The sequence below is a fragment of the Dama dama genome, chromosome 31 (genome assembly GCF_033118175.1).
Source record: "Dama dama isolate Ldn47 chromosome 31, ASM3311817v1, whole genome shotgun sequence".
NCBI lineage: Eukaryota > Metazoa > Chordata > Mammalia > Artiodactyla > Cervidae > Dama > Dama dama.
In genome coordinates this window covers 42,058,037-42,083,051 of record NC_083711.1, presented here as the reverse complement: position 1 = coordinate 42,083,051, position 25,015 = coordinate 42,058,037, and the positions used below count along the sequence as shown (strand labels likewise).

General features: G+C 38.5%; 1 pseudogene; it reads right to left on the bottom strand.

Annotated features, from left to right (window-relative positions):
- Window positions 1-18,399: 18,399 nt before the first annotated feature.
- Window positions 18,400-25,015, bottom strand: part of LOC133050103 (large ribosomal subunit protein uL22-like) — a 29,184-nt pseudogene continuing 22,568 nt past the window's right edge.

The following is a 25,015-nucleotide window of genomic DNA, read 5'->3' as shown; positions in this document are numbered from 1 at the left end:
CTTTGAAAAGAAAAAAATACTTTTAATATGTCATCAATATTTTATTTTATACTTAGTGTCTGTGTCCTATCTAGTATATCTTTGCTAACCTAAGGTCATAGAAATTTTACAGTTTTAGGTCTTCATTTATTTAATTTTTAATTAATATTTTGTATGATATATGGTTAAGTGTGTGGTTCATTATTTGGATTTGTTTATTTTATTTTTCCATCTTCATTTGGTGAATGATATTCTAAGATGCCTAGAAGCAGAAATCTAAGTATTGATTTGCTAGATAAAGGCATAGAAGAAAATGATAATAATAGCCAACATTTTATAAAAGAAATTGCTTTTTGGGAGGGGTCCTGATATAGTTTTAGTTTAATATGATTACATATCTAAAAAAAGATGAGTTGATGCATTTTACTTTCACAACTTTCCATTTAGGAAAATCACAGATGAGAAGTAAAAGTCCTTTGTTATTGTAGATCTCTAAATATTAGTTCAGAAAACATAATCAACATAGCCACTCATTGAGTTTTTCTTATTGATTTCTCTCCAAATTTTTGAGATAAGAATATTGTGAATTTAAATGTAGCTTCTATAAACTGTAACTGCATTTTCATTATAGGATTTCACCTAATAATTTTCCACAAGTACTTATCAGAACAAAATTCCTGTTTATTCAAGCAGTGATATAATTGTCAATTCATCTGGAATAGAGATGCTTAAAGTTTTTGTTCAGATAGATCCAATTCTATTATGAAAATTACTTTGGTTGCTCAATTAGGTTGATAGAGAAAATAACGATGAGAGAGTCTGTTTTCCATAACCATGAATTGGCTCCATCTATTTTCATACTTTGAATTTGTTGCTTGTCATTGCAACAAAAGTCTTTTCGCTTTGTTTCAGTTGTAGATTGTTTATATGTTAAGTGGCTCTGTTAAGCCTTCTGCCTTTCTATTGCATGATTTTAACTTCATTTGTCACCATTTTAGAATGGGTAAGCTCTGTGTACACACGACAATAATCAGAAGACCTATTCTTGAACACTGTAGGACGAACTGACCAGATATCGTAGCTGAACAGATAAATTTAGTCCTGTTCTTTAAATAAACAAAGGGTGTGACAGACCTGGGGAGTTCATTTAGGCCTTCCTTTATGTGATAGAGATGTAATACACACTAAATCTATTTTTAATTCTGCCTTATGCAGCCTTACAGCCAGATTTCACACATGCAAATGAGAGTTTGTAAAAAAGAAAACCTCATGGAAAAATCTGTTTAATTTAAGCAGCATTGGACGTGAGAGCAAATTTTGCATTTTAATGTCAAATTAACTAAATAATTACTCTAAACTTATACCAAATTCTTCTTTGCATTAGGATCTGTGCTGTAAATGGTTCAAATATATGCAATACTTAAAACAGTGCCTAGAACACAGTAAATGTTCCACTAACGTTTTAATTGTCATCTTCTGTGAGGGGAGAAGACCCACAAATTTTCTGCTTTTGGGTTCCTCAGTGAAAAAAATGCTACATGGTACCTGAAATAGTTTGGAGAGTATTAACATTAATTATTATGGAAATATTAGTCAGTTGCAACTAGTAAAATAAAAATTAAACAAGAATATTTGGCAAACCAAAAATATTTAAATGAAGATACAAAATCTGATCACCGTATAGTTGTACTTAGTAAATGTTTATGCCTAATTCTATGTATTTAAAAATTAACTGCTTGAAAAAAATTAACTGCTGGGTTACTATAGCAAATTTGTAGAGAATACATATCTCTTATCAAATTCTCATTTATGGTTTCTTTAACTTTTTGAGACTAGTTGGTATGGTACCCAGAACTATCTCTTTTCTTTTTCTTCCTTTTACGGCACGAGAATTCCTCTTTCCTTTGAGAAACCCATTTTCTGTGTGTTGGGTGGACTGCCTCCATTTGCCCTGTCCTTGTTGGGTACACTAATAAGGAATGGCAGATGGCTCATCAGGGTATCCTATTTTCTCAGGCAATAGTCGTGTATCCAACATTTGGCATATATATTCCACTTCCTCCACCATACATGCAACTTGAGCCTTTCTCATACTTCATTAGGTGTGCAGTGATCACTTGCTATTTCTAGCGAGGTAGGACTTCTGGAATATATCTTTTTATGATGATTAGTGGACAGTGTCTTAGATAGTAGGGGCAGAAATTACTAAAAAAATGAAAATGACTGATTACTATGCTTTTCAAGCACAGATAGGGTGAGAGTTTTAGACACAGTGAAACAGTCTTCCTTGATACATTAGGTCTAAGCTTTAAAGCTAGGTTTCAGGTCAGTTCAGTTGCTCAGTCGTGTCCGACTCTTTGCGACCCCATGAACCACAGCACTTCAGGCCTCCCTGTCCATCACCAACTCCCGGAGTTTACCCAAACTCATGTCCATTGAGTTGGTGATGCCATCCATCCATCTTATCTTCTGTCGTCCCCTTCTCCTCCTGCCCTCAATCTTTCCCAGCATCAGGGTCTTTTGCAGTGAGTCAGTTCTTCCCATCAGGTGGCCAAAGTATTGGAGTTTTAGCTTCAACATCAGTCCTTCCAATGAACACCCAGGACTGAGCACCTTTAGAATGGACTGGTTGGACCTCCTTGCAGACCGAGGGACTCTTAAGAGTCTTCTCCAACACCACAGTTCAAAAGCATCAATTCTTAGGCACTCAGTTTTCTTTATAGTCCAACTCTCACATCCATACATGACCACTGGAAAAACCATAGGCTTGACTAGATGGACCTTTGTTGACAAAGTAATGTCTCTGCTTTTTAATATGCTACCTAGGTTGGTCATGACTTTCCTTCCAAGGGGTAAACATCTTTTAGTTTCATGGCTGCAGTCACCATTTGTGGTGATTTTGGAGCCCAAAAAAACAGAAAGTCTGACACTGTTTCCTCATCTATTTGTGATGAAGTGATGGGACCAGATGCCATGATGTTAGTTTTCTGAATGTTGAGCTTTAAGCCAACTTTTTCACTCTTCTCTTTCACTTTCATCATAGGATCTTTAGTTCTTCTTCACTTTCTGCCATAAGGGTAGTGTCATCTGCATATCTGAGGTTATTGTTATTTCTCCTAGCAGTCTTGATTCCAGCTTGTGCTTCTTCCAGCTCAGCATTTCTCATGATGTACTCTGCATATAAGTTAAACAAGCAGGGTGACAATATACAGCCTTGACATACTCCTTTTCCTATTTGGAACCAGTCTGTTGTTCCATGTCCAGTTCTAACTGTTGCTTCCTGACCTGCATACAGGTTTCTCAAGAGGCAGGTCAGATGGTCTGGGATTCCCATCTCCTTCAGAATTTCCCACAGTTTGTGGTGATCCACACAGTCAAAGGCTTTGGCATAGTCAATAAAGCAGAAAGAGATGCTTTTCTGAAACTCTCTTGCTTTTTTAATGATCCAGCGGATATTGGCAATTTGATCTCTGGTTCCTCTGCCTTTTCTAAAACCAGCTTGAACATTTGGAAGTTCACAGTTAACATATTGCTGAAGCCTGGCTTGGATAATTTTGAGCATTACTTTACTAGCTTGTGAGATGAGTGCAATTGTGTGGATATTTGATATTCTTTGGGATTGCGTTTCTTTGGGATTGGAATGAAAACTGACCTTTTCCAGTCCTGTGGCCCCTGCTGAGTTTTCCAAATTTGCTGACACTTTCACAGCATCATCTTTTCAGTTTTGAAATAACTCAACTGGAATTCCACTAGTTTTGTTCGTAGTGATGCTTCCTAAGGCCCACTTGACTTCACATTCCAGGATGTCTGGCTCTAGGTGAGTGATCACACCATCGTGATTATCTGGGTCTTGAAGATCTTTTTTGTATAGTTCTTCTGTGTATTCTTGCCACCTCTTCTTAATATCTTCTGCTTCTGTTAGGTCCATACCATTTCTCTCCTTATTGAGCCCATCTTTGCATGACATGTTCCCTTGGTATCTCTCATTTTCTTGAAGAGATCTCTAGTCTTTCCCATTGTGTTGTTTTCCTCTGTTTCTTTGCATTGATTGCTGAGGAAGGCTTTCTTATCTCTCCTGGCTATTCTTTGGAACTCTGCCTTCAAATGGATATATCTTTCCTTTTCTCCTTTGCTTCTCACTTCTCTTCTTTTCACAGCTATTTGTAAGGCCTCCTCAAACAGCCATTTTGCTTTTTTGCATTTCTTTTTCTTGGGGATGGTCTTGCTCCCTGTCTCCTGTACAATGTCGTGAACCTCCGTCCATAGTTCATCAGGCACTCTATCAGATCTAGTCCCTTAAATCTATTTGTTACTTCCACTGTATAATTGTAAGGGATTTGATTTAGGTCATACTGAATGGTCTAGTGGTTTTCCCCACTTTCTTCAATTTAAGTCTGAATGTGGCAATAAGGAGTTCATGATCTGAGCCACAGTCAGGTCCCGGTCTTGTTTTTGCTGACTGTATAGAATTTCTCCTTATTTGTCTGCAAAGAATATAATTGGTCTGATTTCCGTGTGGCCCTCTGGTGATGTCCATGTGTAGAGTCTTCTCTTGTGTTGTTGGAAGAGGGTGTTTGCTATGACCAGTGTGTTCTCTTGGCAAAACTCTTAGCTCTTGCCCTGCTTCATTCTGTACTCCAAGGCCAAATTTGCCTGTTACTCCAGGTGTTTCTTGACTTCCTACTTTTTGCATTCTAGTCCCCTATAATGAAAAGGACATCTTTTTTTGGTGTTAGTTCTAAAAAATCTTGTAGGTTTTCACAGAACCTTTCAATTTCTGCTTCTTCAGCGTTACTCCTACAGGCATAGACTTGGATTGCCGTGATATGAATGATTGGCCTTGGAAACGAGCAGAGGTCGCTCTGTCGTTTCTGAGACTGCACCCAGTGCTGCATTGCGGACTCTTCTGTTGACTCTGATGGCTACCCCATTCCTTCCAAGGGATTCCTGCCCACGGTAGTAGGTGTAATGGTCATCTGAGTTAAATTCACCCATGCTTGTCCGTTTTAGTTCTCTGATTCCTAGAATGTCGACATTCACTCTTGTCATCTCCTGTTTGACCACTTTCAATTTGTCTTGATTCATGGACCTAACATTCCAGGTTCCTATGCAATATTGCTCTTTATAGCATTGGACCTTGCTTCTATCACCAATCACATCCACCACTGGGTGTTGTTTTTGCTTTGGCTCCATCCCTTCATTCTTTCTGGAGAATGGATCATTCCATTGATCACTGGATCATTGATCTCCAGTAGCATATTGGGCACCTACCGACCTGGTGAGTTCATCTTACATTGTCCTATCTTTTTGCCTTTTCATACGTTCACGGGGTTCTCAAGGCAAGAATACTGAAGTGGTTTGCGATTCCCTTCTCCAGTGGACCACATTCTGTCATGTTAGGTTTAACCCTCTCTTTTAGACACTGCTTTGGTGAATGTGAGTAGTGCCCTTCACAATATCCTTTTCTTGGGCTGAGTATTTCCCAAATCAGAGTCCTAGTCTTAATCTAAATTTCTTTATTTTTCCTCTTCAAATCTCCACTCCATCTCTTATAAAATAAAGGAACCGATTCCAAGTTTTATCCTATGGAAATTCTTGAATGCCATTTTATGGTATTTTAGGGTGTGTGTACATGCATGTCCATGCATGTGTGGGTGTGTATCTGCAAGGTGATGAATATCTTCAAAGAGTGAAATAGCAAGATCTAATCTATGTCTTAGGACAATAAGACTGGAGGCAGCATAAATATGAAAAATGAAGGGTAAACATTGGGGACTAGTGACAAGAGAACTGTTCAAGAAAGTACAAAAGTAAAAGATATTTTGAAGCAGAGAGATTAAATTATCTAAAAGGCTGAGTGGGAATGAATCCAGATTTGTTCGATATTGTAATGAGTTTTTATTTTTCATGTGGATTAATAACATGATTTTATGGCAGAAAAAGTGGTTAGCTTTCCTAATTCACATAATTTGTTTATATACTTTGAATAGCTCTACTTATACTTTTGATAATCCAAAAATATAAATATATCTTAAAGTTGGAAAAATGAGTTTTGAGATGAAGAACTAATAAAATTTGGCTGCTGACTGTAAGTAAGTCAAAACTGAGCGAGAGAGACATATTAAAGCTCTCCTTGAAATTTGTAATGAAAATTGTCTAGAAGTCAGTTGGAATTGTCTGGAGAGTAACAGTATGAAAAAATAGATTTGTAAACCTGAATTAATAACTTAAACTTTAGTTCAGTTTTTCAGTCATGTCTGACTCTTTGCAACCCCATGGACAGCACCATGCCAGGCTTCCCTGTCCATCACCAACTCCTGGAGCTTGCTCAAACTCATGTCCGTCGAGTCAGTGATGCCATCCAACCATCTTACCCTCTGTCATCCACTTCTCCTCCTGCCTTCAATCTTTCCCATCATCAGGGTCTTTTCCAGTGAATCACTTCTTTGCATCAGGTGGCCAAAGTATTGGAGTTTCAGCTTCAACATCAGTCCTTCCAAGGAATATTCAGGACTGATTTCCTTTAGGATTGACTGGTTGAATCTCCTTGCAGTCCAAGGGATCCTTAAGAGTCTTCTCCAACACCACAAGACTTAGACTTCAGTGTACTTTAGCTTTCTGGATCTTAGTTTCTTGTTTAAAATGAACTTGAGACATTCATGTTTCATGGGGACATCCCTGATAGTCCAGTGGTGAAGACTTTGCTCCCAATTCAGGGGGTCAGGGTTCGATCCCTGGTCAGGAAAGTAGATCCACATGTTACAAATAAGAGATCACAGTGAAGATGAAGATCCCATGTGCCACAACTAAGACCTGGTGAAATCAGATAAGTAAATAAATATTTAAAAAATAAAATGAATATGATGAACCAGAACTTTATAAGACTTTTTAAATCCTGTGCTGCTTTGAGATTGCTAAATATCACAGTTCTGTCTGATATCTTCCTAACTCTGTATTTTTGCTTTATTACTTAAATATGTTGTTTTTTTCTTTATTGGAGCATAGTTGACAAAATTTTTTATGTTTAAAGTATACAGTGAGATGATTTGATATGCATATGCTTTGTGAAATGGTTACTATAATCACGTTAGTTAACACATCCATCACCTGAAATAGTTTCTTTTGCATGGTGAGAATAAGATCTATCCTTTTAGCAAATTTTAAGTGCTACTAACTGTATATAGTTATAGTTATAACACTAACTATATTCATCATGTTGTACCTTAGATCTCAGAACTTGTGTATCTTATAACTGCAGGCTTAAACCCTTTGACCAGCAGCTCCCTACTTCCTTCCCCTTTAGGTCTTGGTAATCACCATTCTACTCTAAACCACAATGAAATACCACTTTGTGCCTATTAGGATGGCTTTTATAAAAAGAGACAAGAAATAACAAGTGTTGGTGAGCATGTGGAGAAAAGGGAAATCTTGTACACTGTTGATGCAACCATTATGGAAAACAGTAGGAGGTTCCTCAAAATATTAGAAATAGAACTCCGTATGATTCTTCAGTCCCCCTTTTGGGTATATATTTGAAGGAAATGTAATCAGTATTTCAAAGAAATATTTGTTCCCCCATATTCATTGAAGCATCATTTATGATAGCCAAGATGTAGAAACAGCCTAAATGTTGATAGACGAATGGATAAAGAAGATATGATACACACATACACAGTTCAGCCATTTGTAGCAGCATGGATGAAATTACAGGATCATAGGATATTATGCTAAGTGAAATAAGCCTGAGAAGGAAAGACATATAATTTACTTATACATGGAATCTTAAAAAAACTTGTATTTTTAGGTACATTTGGAGGATGGTAAATCTATATGAGACATTGTGCTTTTTTATATACTTACTTATATGCCTTTCTTTGAAGGGAGATCCTGGTGATTCTGCAAAGCCTTAGTAATTCAGAAGGAAATCTTTTTCTCTTGTTGGTTCTCTAGAGATTTTGCAGTTGCATCTGCCAACTTTCATATCAGACAACAAGTGGAGTTCCTGACAACAAGTAGAAAACCAAGCTATTAAAAATTTCCTGGTGAGTTTTGTAAATTTTGCTTTACTATACCCCTTATCCTGGCTGATCTGCAGTCAGAATGTTTTTTCTTTCTTTCATTTGTTGCTACACTGATTGGTGTGATGTGTTAGTCTTATATTTTTTAATTTTGCAAATTTATAAAAAGCAAATTTTTGAATGCTAATGTGGTATTATTGATTTCAGAATTAATAATTGTTAGCATTATATCACAGCTGTTTCATATTCTTTCTATTTTCTTCAAAGAAATTGAGCATTAGTGTTTTTCATTTGAATACTATTATTTTTTTCTCTTTCTAGTGGTTATCACTTTAGCATATTTAAACATAAATAACTATAAGCTTAAATGCATTCCCACAAGCCACACAGGTAACTAGTGGCAATGCAGATTCCAGAGCATGGGTCTCTAGAGTCTTGATATACTGTTCTGTCTATAGGACCATTGATCTTTTACTGATTGAATTAAAAATGAAATCGTATTAATAAGTATCATGATTGTATAATCTTTCAGTTAAAACCACATGATACTTGTGTTTTTAGTTCAGATTTAGAAAGTGGCAAGAGATTTTAAAAACCAAAATAAACCAGATAACTTACAGAATCTGGCTTTTAAAACCCGTCAGAGATCTGAGTACACAAAAAACATAAGAAGAACTAAGCTCCAGGAGCAATGTGCACTTAGTGTGGAGGGGGACTGACACAGCTGCTCTCGTCTCTGATGTAGCGGAAAGAGGAAGAGGAATCTGCAGTATAAAAAATGGAAATACTAGAATGAAGACAGCTTGATAAGAAACTGTTAATTCACCAAACAGATTTAGGAGCTTAGAAACAGTAGAGAAAAGGATAAATGAACTTAAAGACAGGTCAGTTGAAAATATTAGAAGAATGTTTGTGACTCTGCCCAACCTCCCTGCAAATTCATATATTAAAATTGTAATCTCCAGTGTGGTGAGAAAGAGATGAGGCTTGTGGTAGGTGATTAGATCATGGAGACAGAACCTTCATGAATGGGATTAGTGGCCTTATAAAGGAGCCTCCTGGAAGCCGTTATAAAGGGCTTCCCTGGTGGCTTAGAGGATAAAGCGTCTGCCTGCAATGCCGGAGACCTGGGTTCGATCCCTGGGTGGGGAAGATCCCTGGGTTGGGAAGATCCCCTGGAGAAGGAAATGGCAACCCACCCCAGTATTCTTGCCTGGAGAATCCCATGGACAGAGGAGCGTGGTGGGCTACATTCCATAGGGTCACAAAGAGTTGGACATGACTGAGCGACACACTTCAAAGGAACCTCTGGAGAGCTCCTTTATCCTTTCTGCCTTTTGAGGCCATAGTGAGATGATGCTTTTCTATGAATTAGGAAGCAGGCTCTCACCAGATACCAAATCTGACTGTTGCTTGAGGTTGGACTTTCCAGACTCTAAAACTGTGAGAAATAAATTTGTTGTTGATAAGTCATGCTGTGTGTGCAATTCTGTCTTAGCAGCCAGAATATACAGTTGACCCTTGGACAGTTTGGGAATTAGGAGTGTTGATCCTCTGTCCAGTCAAAAATCCTAGTATAATTTATAGTTAGCTCTTTGTATGCCCTGTTCCTTCTTATCTGTAGTTCTGCATCACTGGATTCAGCCAACCACAGGTCATGTAGTACTGTAGTATTTACTGTGGGAAAAAGAAACCCCATGCATAAATGGAATCATATATTTCAAATCCGTGTTGTTCAGGGATCAACTGTACTAAGACATATGTATGTGTTTATGTGTGTGTAAACATGTTAATTTATACACACACATATATATCCCCCTCACTCCAATATGATAACAAGTTTGTTAAGTGCCTAGAAACAACTGGGATGTAGAAAAACTAAGAGGGGCATAACATTCTTTATGTGTTAAAAAGACTGCATTATAATTAAATGATAATCCATCAGGGTTCATTTGGACTATCTTCTGGAAATGGAGGGGCACGTTCATAAAAACAGTTCAATGCAATTTTTAAATCCTTGCACATTTTCTAAATCCTTACCAACTCTTTAGTCTTTTTCTTTATTATAATTTTGCCTTACTGTTCATTTTGAAATAAAACAGACTTATTTTGATGACAGAGGATTATTATTACCATTCAGCAGTCAAAAGAAAATAATTGCTGAAAAGATTAAGACTTTGATATGCTCATGCAATAAGTTCAAGGATAGGCAATCCAGTGATGATGTTTTGTACAAGTTTGTGATCTTTCTGACTTTGTTCAGCCATCTTCCTTGTATGTGGATATCTATGGATATCAGTATTTTAGGCAGAAAAAGGAAGAGACAGGGCAAAAAGCAGGTACCTGTTGAAATAATGTCTTTCACCAATGTCCCAATGAAAGGATTTCTTTTATTTCTTTTTAACCAGCACTGTGTCTCATGACCACCTCCATAAAGGACATAGGAAAATGTGAAATATTTGCTTACAGGACTTGTTGCCAAATATAATAAAGTGGGAGTTCTTTCAGCAAGTAAGAAAAGTTAGGTATCCTCTTAGGCAATTGTTAGTAACTTGAAACTAACAACTTGGTCACAGCCAGTTTTAGACATTTTGACTTCTCAGCACAAAAATGGCATTATGAAAATCACAATTCCTTTTAAAATCTTTTTGAAATCATAATTTACTAAATTAGAAAACATAGTAGCACAGTGTGGATTGGTTAAAAAGAAAATAGAAGTGATATCTCTGAATAGATAGCATCACTTCTCAGCGTTTTGGCTAAAATCAAGTGTGAGTAAAGACAGCAGGAATTTTAAATGCAACTAGCAATGGATAGTTTACCTGAAGAGACATAGAAGCAACAAATTATTATCTAGAGAGAAATGGAAATGATACCATTAAAGTACACAAGATTTGCAGTAAGCTAGTAGTCAGCACTCTAATTTGAATAAAAATGAAGCTCACCTATAAATTTTGACTAATTGTGAAAGATGCTATCTTGGGAGATGAATTTTTTTGTCACTGAAAGTGATCAAGAGTTGGATAATGACCAGTTCAATGGAATTTAAGCCTGGAATGTATTGTTAAACTAGATAATTACTGTGATCATTGGGATCTATTCCTTGATTACAGAGAAAGAGGACAAACGATGGCAATCAGCCTAGCATGTGATTTGCTTTTTGACCTTTAAAGCAAATTAGTCAAAATATATTTTCTCTTTAAATTACTGAGTAGATAATCTAAGATAATGTAATTAAAATTTAAAAATCATGAGGCAGAATACTTCTAGCAACAGAAGTATTTGTTAGAACTATCCTTATGAGTTAAGGAGATGTATAGTTCTGACTGTTTAACTTAGATAAAATCTATCTCCAGTGACAAATTATAAGGGAATTTTTCATATACATTAGGAGTTTCAGACAAATAACTTCTCTAGATATGGTTTGAGCACGTCTCTGGTCTACTCTGTGTTGCAGTTATATCTTCAAATTGGTGCTTCTCAAGGTGGCAGGCAGCCTGATGAAACATCCACAGATCACACCATTAAGAGGGGATTGATACGTGTCTCCAGAGTTCTTTTCATAAATACCAATTTGTGTAATGATTGCTCTAATCTTCAACTAACCCCAGTGGCCAGAAAATTGATAGAATTTGTCTGAGATGTCTAGAATGATTTGCTGTGTGGATTACTGTGGCAAAAGGGGCAGTGAAGAATTTGAGATTACCTCAGTGATTACAGAACACTCAAGATATACCCAGTTCCAACCAACCCTCATAGCTACTTCATGATGGAGAATTTTGGAATGATTGTTGAGGAGATAACCGCAGTGTCCATTCTTACAGTGAAAAACATTCCAAATAGTTTGAAGTATATGCAAAACACATTATTTTATGGTCTCAATTTCAGAGGTTATAAAAGATATTAAAAGTTCAGAAATGGACATTGTCAGTTCTAGAAATGTTTGTTGGCAAGCACCTTATAATTATTGCATTCAAAGTTTTGAAATTTTCAATGATAGAGATCACTGACACATTTATTGTGCATTTGTGAACAAAGGTAGCCAATTTCATTGTAATTTCAAAATAAGTTATGAAACTACCAAAGACTCAGTCTGATTTTTATGCACCTTGGAAAACAGATTCAAATGTCCACTGCTGTCTATGGCCACAGTAGCTTCCAAAGCTACTAGGAAAATAAACAAACCTTTTTTTTTTTTGACCAAGAATAATCTTTTTGATAAGACGCTGTTAATCCTTAAAGACAAATACCTTATTTGGGATTTCTGTCACTGCACAACATGAGTTTAATTTCAAATGAATGAGTTTAACTGACACACACTTTCAGAACCCTTCTTGAAGAAATTACCATTGGTTCTTCCTCTGTCTTTCTTGAGTCACACACAGATTGCTGCCAAGTGACAAGAAGAGAAATACAGGAACTCAAACATCTTTGTACAGAATATATTTTGTATATAAATTAGTTTTGGAGAAGGAATTATTATACCCTATTCCAGTAATAGCCCAGAAAATTTGACTTTCGTTATCAAATGGCAGAAAGCCATAAATTGTGTCGTGTGATGACACAGTTCTTAGAAGAAGTGTCAGTGTTTCATCTCAGCATACATCTGTGTTCATCTAGTGGTTTGAAATTTAGAAACATATATAGTTGTATCATTCCATAGTATTATTTTCTCTTTTACCAATATTTTAGATTTTATTCAAATGATTATATATGTATATATAAAATACATATTTCAGATATGACATGTAAAAGTTATGATGGTAGTAGAAAAGACTAGGAAGCTCTAGATTAGATTTTAGCTGTAGCTTTTAAGGTCAGGTAAACTTAAATAATCCACTTAAGTCATTGTCAGGCTTCTCATGTGGAAAATTGGGCAGTTCTCTGTATGCATAGTGTTGCAGTGAGAATCAGTGAGATAAATAATAAATCACAGGGTTTATTAGTTTTTAACATGTCAGTTCTACTCTTGGCGTAACTTAGAGGGTTACTGTAAGAACACAGAAGGAAACTGGGTGTCCCAGGTGATGCTCAGTTCAGTTCAGTCCCTCAGTCGTGTCCGACTCTTTGCGACCCCATGAATCACAGCACGCCAGGCCTCCCTGCCCATCACCAACTCCTGGAGTTTACTCAAACTCATGTTCATCAAGTCGGTGATGCCATCCAGTCATCTCATCCTCCATCGTCCCCTTCTCCTTCTGCCCTCAATCTTTCCCAGCATCAGGGTCTTTTCCAATGAGTCAACTCTTCGCATGAGGTGGCCAAAGTACTGGAGTTTCAGCTTCAGCATCAGTCCTTCCAGTGAATACCCAGGACTGATCTCCTTTAGGATGGACTGGTTGGATCTCCTTGCAGTCCAACGGACTCTAAAGAGTCTTCTCTAACACCACAGTTCAAAAGCATCAATTTTTCGGCACTCAGCTTTCTTCACAGTCCAACTCTCATATCCATACATGACCACTGGAAAAACCGTAGCCTTGACTAGACGGACCTTTGTTGGCAAAGTAATGTCTCTGCTTTTTAATATGCTGTCTAGGTTGGCCATAACTTTCCTTCCAAGGAGTAAGCATCTTTTAATTTCATGGCTGCAATCACCATCTGTGGTGATTTTGGAGCCCAAAAAAATAAAGTCTGACACTGTTTCCATGGTTTCCCCATCTGTATGCCATGAAGTGATGGGACTGGATGCCATGATCTTAGTTTTCTGAATGTTGAGCTTTAAGCCAACTCTTTTGCTGTCCTCTTTCACTTTCATCAAGAGGCTCTTTAGTTCCTCTTCACTTTCTGCCTTATGGGTGGTGTCATCAGCATATCTGAGGTTATTGATATTTCTCCTGGCAGTCTTGATTCCAGCTTGTGCTTCTTCCAGCCCAGCATTTCTCATGATGTACTCTGCATATAAGTTAACAAGCAGGGTGACAATATACAGCCTTGACATACTCCTTTTCCTATTTGGAACCAGTTTATTGTTCCATGTCCAGTTCTAACTGTTGCTTCCTGACCTGCATATAGGTTTCTCAAGAGGCAGGTCAGGTAGTCTGGTATTCCTATCTCTTTCAGAATTTTCCACAGTTTATTGTGATCCACACAAAGTTCACGTATTGCTGAAGCCTGGCTTGGAGAATTTTGAGCATTACTTTACCAGCCTGTGAAATGAGTGCAATTGTGCGGTAGTTTGAACATTCTTTGGCATTGCCTTTCTTTGGAATTGGAATGAAAACTGACTTTTTCCAGTCCTGTGGCCACTGCTGAGTTTTCCAAATTTGCTGGCATATTGAGTGCAGCACTTTCACAGCATCATCTTTCAGGATTTGAAATAGCTCAATTGGAATTCCATCATATCCACTAGCTTCATTTGTAGTGATGCTTCCTAAGGCCCACTTGACTTCACATTCCAGGATGTCTAGCTCTAGGTGAGTGATCATACCATCATGATTATCTGGGTCATGAAGATAATTTTGTACAATTCTTCTATGTATTCTTTCCACCTCTTCTTAATATCTTCTGCTTCTGTTAGGTCCATACCATTTCTGTCCTTTATCAAGCCCATCTTTGCATGGAATGTTACCTTGGTATCTCTAATTTTCTGTAAGAGATCTCTAGTCTTTCCCATTCTGTTGTTTCCCTCTACTTCTTTGCATTGATCGCTGAGGAGGCCTTTCTTGTCTTTCCTTGCTACCTTTGAACTCTGCATTCAGATGGGGATATCTTTTCTCCTTTGCTTTTCACTTCTCTTCTTTTCACAACTATTTCTAAGGCCTTCTCAGATGGCCATTTTGCCTTTTTGCATTTCTTTTCCATGGGGATGGTCTTGATCCCTGTCTCCTATACAATGTCACGAACCCCCGTCCATAGTTCATCAGGCACTGTCTATCAGATCTAGTCCCTTAAATCTATTTCTCACTTCCAAGTATAGTCATAAGGGATTTGATTTAGGTCATACCTGAATGGTCTAGTGGGTTTTCCCCACTTTCTTCAATTTAAGTCTGAATCTGGCAATAAGGAGTTCATTATCTGAGCCACAGTCAGCTCCCAGTCTTGTTTTTGCTGACTGTGTAGAGCTTTTCCATCTTTGGCTGCAAAGAATATAATCAGTCTCATTTCGGTGTTGACCATCTGGGGATGTCCACGTGTAGAGTCTTCTCTTGTGTTGTTGGAAGAGGGTTTTGCTATGACGAGTGCATTCTCTTGGCAAAACTCTATTAGCTTTTCCCCTGCTTCATTCTGTACTCCAAGGCCAAATTTGCCTTTTACTCCAGGTGTTTCTTGACTTCCTAGAAGTCAAGCCGGATGCTTGACCTAGAAGTGCGCTGGCTGCGACAAACCGCCCAGAAGCGTGCTGGTGAGGAGCTACCTTGCGCCTGAGGCCAGGGGCGACGGCCAAGAGGAGCTACCCCACGCTCGAGGTCAGGGGCAGCGGCCTAGAGGAGCAGCCCCATGTCCAAGGTAAAGAGCAGCGGCTGCGCTTTACTGGAGCAGCCATAAAGAGATACCCTGACGTCCAATGTAAGAGAAACCCAAGTGACATGGTAGGTGTTGCCAGAGGGCATCAGAGGGCATCAGAAGGCAGACACACTGAAACCATAATCACAGAAAACTAGCCAATCTGATCATAGGACCACAGTCGTGTCTAACTTAGTGAAACTAAGCCATGCCGTGTGGGGTCACCCAAGACGGACGGGTCATGGTGGAGAGGTCTGACAGAATGTGGTCCACTGGAGAAGGGAAAGGCAAACCACTTCAGAATTCTTTGCTTGAGAACCCCATGAACAGTATGAAAAGGCAAAATGATAGGACACTGAAAGAGGAACTCCCCAGGTTGGTAGGTGTCCATTATGCTATTTGAGATCTATGGAGAAATAACTCCAGAAAGAGTGAAGGGATGGAGCCAAAGCAAAAAAAAAATACCCAGTTGTGGATGTGACTGGTAATAGAAGCAAGGTCCGATGCTATAAAGATCAATATTGCATAGGAATCTGGAATGTTAGGTCCATGAATCAAGGCAGATTGAAAGTGGTCAAACAGGAGATGGCAAGAGTGAATGTTGACATTCTAGGAATCAGCGAACTAAAATGGACAGGAATGTGATAATTTAACTCAGGTGACCATTATATCTACTACTGTGGGCAGGAGTCCCTTAGAAGAAATGGAGTAGCCATCATGGTCAACAAGAGTCCAAACTGCAGTACTTGGATGCAATTTCAAAAATGACAGAATGATCTCTGTTCGTTTCCAAGGCAAACCATTCAATATCATGGTAATCCAAGCCTATGCCCCAACCAGTAACGCTGAAGAAGCTGAAGTTGCATGTTTCTATGATGACCTACAAGACCTTCTAGAACTAACACCCAAAAAAGATGTCCGTTTCAATACAGGGGACAGTAATGCAAAAGTAGGAAGTTAAGAAACACCTACAGTAAAAGGCAAATTTGTCCTTGGAGTACGGAATGAAGCAGGTGATGCTAGAATGTAGTAAAGAGCCTGCCTACCACTGCAGGAGACATAACAGATGCGTGCTTGATCTCTGGGTTGGGAGGATCCCCTGGAGAAGGGCCTGGCAATTCACTGTAGTATTCTTGCCTTGAGAATTCCATGGACAAAGAAGCCTGGCGGGTTGCAGTCAGTAGGAACACCAAGAGTCAGCCGTGACTAAAGCAACATAGCATACATGCAAGAAAGAAACTATGTAAATAAGAGTATATGAATATAATTAACATTTTGTTAATAATATTGCTCTACCATTATTATCTAAATCAGTAGTCTCCATTACAGTGAAAGGTGATTTGTTTCTAAAAAGGTAGTTATTTGAACTTCTGTATGGTTTTTGATTTCAGATGAGAAGAAGATGTCCATATTGACTTGCTTAATTTTTAAAATTCCCTCAATTTGGTTTTGAGTATGGAGAGCAACATTTGACAAACTCAGAGCAAATATTTGTATCATAAACAAAAGAATGACGAAAAATGAATGAAAAAGATATACACATTGTACACAGAAAGTTAATTTTATTTCTACATAAAAAGGGATAACTATTTCTGAGCTAAGGGGGTGTAATAGGGATGAGTGAGGGAGGAAACAGAATTTAACCACCAGCGTGGAACTCTATTCCTATCATCCTCGACCACCACCACCCAGCAGTTACCCAATAGGAAGGATGGAAACTCCTAGATGTGAGAATCTGTGGACAGATGTGATATTTACCCCAGACCCTGTCTGGAACCTCAGGAAAATTCATCATTGTGGAATGTTCTAGCATGGAATCATTGCAATGGAGAAAAAAATGTTAGCAGTGTATAGGTAAATAGAAAAAGTCCAGAGATAAATCCCCCTCACTCTTCAGATTTTCCTACTGAATGTAGAAGAGATATGAAAATGTCCACAGTAGAGTCAAGTATGAGATAAAAAGCAGTAAAGAGCTGAAGACACTGTGCTCTCCAAGGAGTTGGCATAGTAAGGGATGAAGAACTTTATGGTCGCGTTTGTGGTTCTGGAAGCCTAGCTGGCTTCTGCAGGGAGGATGTGGGACATGAGGAGAGAGATGAGCTAATAGGGTGAGACTGCTAGGATACTCTGGGTGTTGTACTGCCATCCCTACCAGGGAGAATGGAAAAATTAATCAGTGATGGATTCCTGAGTGTAATAGTGGGATTCAGAACATGCTACCCCCAAATGTGGCATCTTGGCATATGAAATACCATACACTGAAGGAGTTCTTAAAAGGTGGCAGAAGCAGGAAGGTCACTCTGACTCCTCACCCTCTCATCCTTCTTCTCTGAAACAAATTATAAAACTCTTATGTGAAAGGTACCTCACTATCAGAAGGGGGAAGATATTCTTGTCACAAGGATTGGGAATTTGGGGTCAAGAAGTCTGTACGAACGATGCTTGTTAAATCACCTCTTACCTTCCTAGTTACTTCTTCATTTGCTATCCTTGACCCAAACCCCTTTTTCTTGTCAGTTCTTCACAAATACATTGTTTTTGTTGTAAAGGTATAAAAGCTTCCCATTCTTGTCATTTCTTCAGAATCTTTATTCCTTTGTGAACACCCGTGTATATGTAAAAATTCAATAAAATTATATGCCTTTCTCCTGTTACTCTTTCTTTTTCAGTTTAATTTTCAGACTTATCTCTGGACCCTAGGTTGGGAAGATCTCCTGGGGAAGGGCATGGCAACCCACTCTAGTATTCTTGCCTGGAGAACTCCATGGACAGAGAAGCCTGGTGGGCTACAGTCCATTGGGTTGCACAGAGTTGGACAGGACAGAGTGACTAACACAAGGACCCTAAGAGGGTTGAGGAACTTCTTCCTCCCCTATAATAAGTATATGCACAGTGAACCCTTCTTCCTCAAAGTCACAACAGTAAGACTCTTAAAAACTTTTTTACTTAATTGTATCATTTATTCCCAGGCCATAAGTTCTTGTTTCTTCAGTTTCTTCTGGTATATCTTTTTCTTCTGTGCAGCCTCCTCTTACTAGATTAGGAACAATCTGTTCTTTTTCAGTAAGGATCATGTCATTGTGACAGGGAGGGCTCATGGATGGGTTGACTGGACCACGAGCTCTATAATTTCTGTGCCACATTTTGGGGGCTTTGTCTTACCTGGATGTGTTCAATGACTAGAGAATCTACCTCTAAGCCTTTAAGTTCAGTATTACTCTCTGCACTTTTGAGCATGTGCAGTAAAAATTGAGCACTCTTTGGGCCACTGACCCTGTGTCCAGCCCCGCTGTTTGGCCAGTGCACACCTCCCAGCTTCACCGTTGTAATGATGGAGTGGTACACCTTGCTTCCGTAACGGGCCATCCTTCAGATACTTTGGTGGCTTTTCAGATATGCAGACCCGTGACGACCTGGGAGGTTTCACGAGTGTTCCTAAAATGAAAACGAAGATTTCAGCTTTGTGGTTTGCATGATTTTGTGGAGTTTTCTGGGTCAGGTGAATAGTGAACCACTTTTAGAGGTCATGTCAGGCCACTTATCAGACAAGCAACAGTAAGACGAAGTTTTGATTACTAAAAGGAGAGTGGAGAGAGAGAGGACTCTGAATTTGATTGGCTATCTCATCAAATTTTATACAAACAGGAAGTGAATATGTTTATTATCTAAATTACTTCCTTCTGCTATAAGAAATGAGCTTTTGAGAATTATGTTGAATTTATTAAAAGGAAGAAAGTTCTATTTTTCAATGTTTAAGTTGTTTGAACTACTGATAGGGCAAATTTAAAGCTGCTATTATCAAATTATGTTTATTAAATAATCATCAGTTTTATTAAATAAAAGTATATTTAATAGCATTGATAACTTTTGGTCACCATGGAGTAATCAGTAATTTTTGTGAGCTTATAATGTGTCAACCTTTAAAATCTAAAAAAGTAAAGATAACTTATTTGTTTAATTACATTTATTAACCACTCCTATCCACTTCTCTAGGCTGAGTAATACGAAATTGCTGATCTTTGATAATTTTGAGTTACTAAAAGAGCAATTGCATTTAGTGGAACTTAACACCTTCCAGGATATATAGAATGCCTTTTGGTCACTCCAGATTGGAAGCACCCAGAATAAATGATAAACAATGGTTGATAAGGTTTACAGGAAGATGCATTTAGCAAGAAACTTATTTTTATGATGAGCATAAAATTGAAAATAATTTTTTAAAAGTCATTGGATCTGGAAGACATGTTTATGCTTCTTACAGTTTAATCCAGTTTTTTTCCAGTGTGGTCCAGAGAACCACAAAGAATTTTTTTCTGGTATTGACATTTGATTAAAGAAGACTATGAAATTATTTTGGAAAGTCTTTTCAGATTTTTAATCATGTACTACTTATGATCAATCAAAATTTTCTGGTTATTTTTCTACTAACTTTTATTTATTATAAATGTTGAAAACACTGTTCAAGTCAACCTTAAACTTGATATATGCGTATATTCTTAACAGTAACTTTTAAAGACTCATCTGTTGGAAGTTAGTGTTTATTAATACAAACTAGGTGGAGTTTCGGCTTTCCTGGTGGCTTAGCTGGTAAAGAATCTGCCTACAGTGCTGGAGACCTGAGTTCAATCCCTGGGTTGGGAAGATCCCCTGCAGAAGGGAATAGCTACTCACTCCAGTATTCTGGCCTGGATGGGGTCTGCAAAGAGTTGGACATGACTGAGTGACTTTGACTTTCAATGCAAATAAGGTGGAGTTTTAGGATGTACACGAATGGAAGTGACAGTTTAGGTGAAAGGAGAATGTTTTGGGCAGGTACGCTTAGCCCTGTCTTCTTATATCATTCTGTGCACTTCTGCTTTTTTGTGTTGACTCCAATTTCAAATGATTACACTTTGTATATGGTAAAGTTTGCCTTTCTGAGGTGTATAGGGAAGTAAATCAGAAATAATTGCGGTAATTCATTTCTTACCCTGTGTTTACTCAAAAAGCTTCCATAGTGCACAAGATAAGAAAAGTTATGATCACAAATGTAAGCCTGATCTTATGGAAAACAAGTTGGAAAAGCAGTATGTTTTCTAATGGAGATTATTGAAATATATAGCCTATTAGCAGCTGAAAACAACGTTTTTCGTTCTCTTTTTCCTGAATGCCCTTCTGCAAAGGCCTCTCCTGACCCCCACAGTGCTCTAGGCTAAGACCCTTTTTGGAGCAATCACAGCATTGAGCTTAGGGTGACTCTTCTCTGTGAACTTCAGAAATCCTGAGGACTGGTTGCCTCCCAAATCTGGAAAAGGGAATCAGATTCCATTTATTCTTTCCATCTGTGATGTGCTAAGAACAGAAATGTGTATGATCAATCTTGAAAACATTCCAGGAAAGTCATTTGGTGATGCAGTATTCATGATCTGTTGACATTCAAGATGAATCTGAGATGCCACAGTGATTCTCAAAGCCAAATTTATTAATATCTGTCAACTGGGATAATTTAGTATTTAAATCTATATCATTCTTGTCTATGTTTCTATACAAGAGACCTTCCATTTCCTTTCCTTACAAAACATTCCTAAACATAGCATCATGCTTCTGTTAACAATCCAAAGAAACAACTGTTTTACGTTTACTCAGAAACAGAATACCTCAGCATTTAATTATTTAGAAATAATGAGCAATGACATCAACATTTCTCAGTCTTCAGGTATATGTTTAGTTTTGAAAATCTGGTTCATTCAAATTGTGACCAAGAAATCCGGTTGTTATTTTGGTCTTTCTATGAGTTTTTATGGAAATTATGTTTGCCATGGGAAACGAGATTATGTTAAGGTCTTCTCACAGCTAAAGCATCTTCCTTAAATTATTGTGGATTCTTTTCACTATGAGTTTTGTCACAGACAAGATTATCACTTCTAAAGGAGTGAATTTTTAAAGGCTAATGGCAGAAGTGGTGAACTGGAGAAAAGCAAAACTTGCTAAGGTAATTTTCTTCCAATTTGTGATAAAGGCCAGAGTCTGAGATGGGAAGAAAGGAAGAAGCATTTGGAAAAATGAAAGGATTTGGAAATGAAATGTAGGGGAAAATGGGTGGTTAGAGAAAGAGTACCGGTTGTTTAGAGTTTGCAGGGTTTCAGAGTCTTACCCTGAGGAATGCTGGTCAAGTAGAAATAGAAAAGGTGGTACTCATACAGATAATTGTGCGATTCTGCTCATAAAGGTGTGTTCTAATTCAGAAAAAAGCCAGGGAGACATTTGTTGGCATCAAAAAGGTATATTCAGTTTTCTACTTTAAATTTTAAAAAATTTGAAAAACAGAATATAATAAAAAATGCCATTGGTGATCTGAGGTAACTGAGAGGAAATTGCTTCTCTTTGGACTGAGAAGAGATTCAGGGAGGAGAAATGAAGATTGAAAGTTGGAGAGAACAGGCAGTCAGGGAGTGAAGTGTGGAAGGAAAATTCCTTGAGTACCGAGCTTATGTTGGATACATAAGTGAATTGTTTCATTCACGCTTATCTTCTAATCTTCACAACAGTGGTTCTATTAGTAGATAATTTTTTCTCTAAAAAAGTTCAGTGCTCAAAAGGGTGGGGATATATGTGCATATATAGCTGATTCACTTTGTTGTACAATAGGAGCTAACACAACACTGTAAAGCAATTATACTCCAATAAAAATAAAAGAAGTTGACTTCCCTGGTGGCTCAGACGGTAAAGAATCAGCCTGCAATGCCAGAGACCCGGGTTCGATCCCTGGTTGGGGAGGATCCCCTGGAGGAGGAAATGGCAGCCCACTCCAGTATTCTTGCCTGGAGAATGGACAGAGGAGCATGGTAGACTATAGTCCATACAGTCCATGGGGTCTCAAAGAGTCAGACACAACTGAGCGACTTAACACTTTAACTTTCACTTGGACAATATCAGACAGTTAGTAATAGTGCTTGGCTTTCTTGAATAAGAAAACAAGTTATGAAACGGAATGAGGAAATGAAAGAGAAACTGGGTAGAATATTTGTAACTGGATGAATAAAGAAGATAGACATTTCTGCTTAGAGACAGCATGTTAGCAAGAAAAGAAATGATATAAAATAGGGTTTAGTGGGTATTAACTTCCCTGGTGGCTCAGACGGTAAAGCCTCTGCCTACAGGAGACCCGGGTTTGATCCCTGGGTTGGGAAGATCCCCTGGAGAAGGAAATGGCAACCCACTCCAGTACCCTTGCCTGGAAAATCCCATGGATGGAGGAGCCTGGTAGGCTACAGTCCATGGGGTCACAAAGAGTCGGATATGACTTCACTTTCACTTTCTCAACTTAGGAATTCAACTTCCAGGATAAGTTCCTGGTTCTTCTGACTCACTGGCCACTTCTTAGTCTCCTTTGCTGACTCCCCCTTCACATCCCCAAACTCAATTCTCTGGACTCCCCAGGACCTATAGTCGGTATTTGTGGCAGAAGACCCTTAATAAAAACACTGTCCACTATTTTTTTAGATTCCTTTTCTGTGTTGGGTGTACTGAGTTCCCCTTGTTTAGTCTTAAGAGTCTGTACATGCAATGGCCTTGCATTTGAAGACGGCCTTGAGTGAGAGGAATAGTGACCAATGTGAGGATAATACAAGTGTCAGAAGTTGTATTTCGGAGTAAGAGGTGACCAAGAGAATGACCATAATTCCCTAGGGGAATCATAAGAAATCTTGGAATTCTGAATGTCCCTCAATATGGGGGATGTGAACCTGAAATTATATATGTGTGTGTGTGTGTGTATGAAAATTGACCCAGAAGAACAGGTTTTAGAGGAGAACAAATTAAATGTATTTGCCCCTTATAATTCTATTTTAAATTGATTTTATTTTTGAAGGTTAGAAACAGAGGATTATAAATAGTTATAACTAGCAGGTAAAATCACATGAGCGGTCTTGAAACCTGTTAGCCATTATGTTGTTTATTATTTGGGTTGCTAAGTCATGTCCAACTCTTTTGCAGCCCCATGGACTATAGCCCGCCAGGCTCCTCTATCCATGGAATTCTCCAGGCAAGAACACTGGAGTGGGTTGCCATTTCCTTCTCCAGGGGATCTTCCCGATCCAGGGATTAAACACATGGCTTCCGTCATGCCTCCTGCATTGTAGACAGATTTTTTACTGCTGAGCCACCAGTGAAGCCCCTGTTAGCCATATACGGATGCATATAATTCAAGTAATAACTAAAATAGATTGTCTCTATTCATTTGTGAGGTTCCCCTAACCTGTATATAGCTCATGATAACAGTGAATAGCTCTTTGCCCGCTGAAACAGTGTTCCACTCACTAGATGTAATCTGTAACATTATATCTGCTCTGAACAGTGTTTTAAAACTTTAAAAAATAGTTTCCAATATTTAAATGCTGGGAGATTTCATAGAATCATCTGAAATTTTGACCTTTCCTGGAACGTGGTAAACACTGGCAGAGGCAGTTTAAGTTCACAGAAGGCAGTAAGCTGGGGCTTAGGAGCTGGCTGATGGACTGTCTGTTCCAGGTGGAGCCAGCATGCTCTGGTTCTTTGCAGGCTGGTCCACACATTTGTGTCCCTGTTGGTCTCCTTTTGGGCTTCCCTGGTGGCTCAGCTGGTAAAGAATTTGCCTGCAATGAGGCAGACCTGGCTTTGAGGGTTTGGATGATCCCCTGGAGAAGGGAACAGCTACAAACTCCAGTATTCTGGCCTGGAGAATTCCATGGACTGTATATGTATAGTCCATGGGTCCCAACAAGTTGGACATGACTGAGCAACTTGCCCTTTCACTTTGTCTCCTGTGTAACCTAATTGTTCTTAGGAACAATTCTCTATATTTAGCCCAGTATCTTGAAACAGACTCTGTTGATTACAGAAGTACTGTGCTACCTTCCCTCCTTTATCGGGCTTCAGTTCAGTTCAGTTCAGTTCAGTTTCTCAATCATGTCCACTGTTTGAGACCTCATGAACCTCAGCACGCCAGGCCTCCCTGTCCATCACCAACTCTCAGGGTCTACCCAAACCCATGTCCATCGAGTCGGTGATGCCATCCAACCATCTCATCCTCTGTCATCCCCTTCTCCTCCTGCCCTCAATCTTTCCCTGCATCAGGGTCATTTCAAATGAGTCAGCTCTTTGCATCAGGTGGCCAGAGTATTGGAGTTCAGCTTCAACATCAGTCTTTCCAGTGAACACCCAGGACTGATCACCTTTAGGATGGACTGGTTGGATCTCCTTGCAGTCCAAGGGACTCTCAAGAGTACTTCTCCAACACCACAGTTCAAAAGCATCAATTCTTCAGTGCTCAGCTTTCTTTATAGTCCAACTTTCACATCCATACATGACCACTGGAAAAACCATAGGCTTGACTAGACCGACCTTTGATGGCAAAGTAATGTCTCTGCTTTTTAATATGTTGTCTAGGTTGGTCATAACTTTCCTTCCAAGGAGTAAGTGTCTTTTAATTTCATGGCTGTAATCACCATCTGCAGTGAGTTTAGACCCCCCAAAATAAACAGCCATTGTTTCCACGGTTTTCCCCATCTATTTGCCATGAAGTGATGGGACTTAATGCCATGATCTTAGTTTTCTGA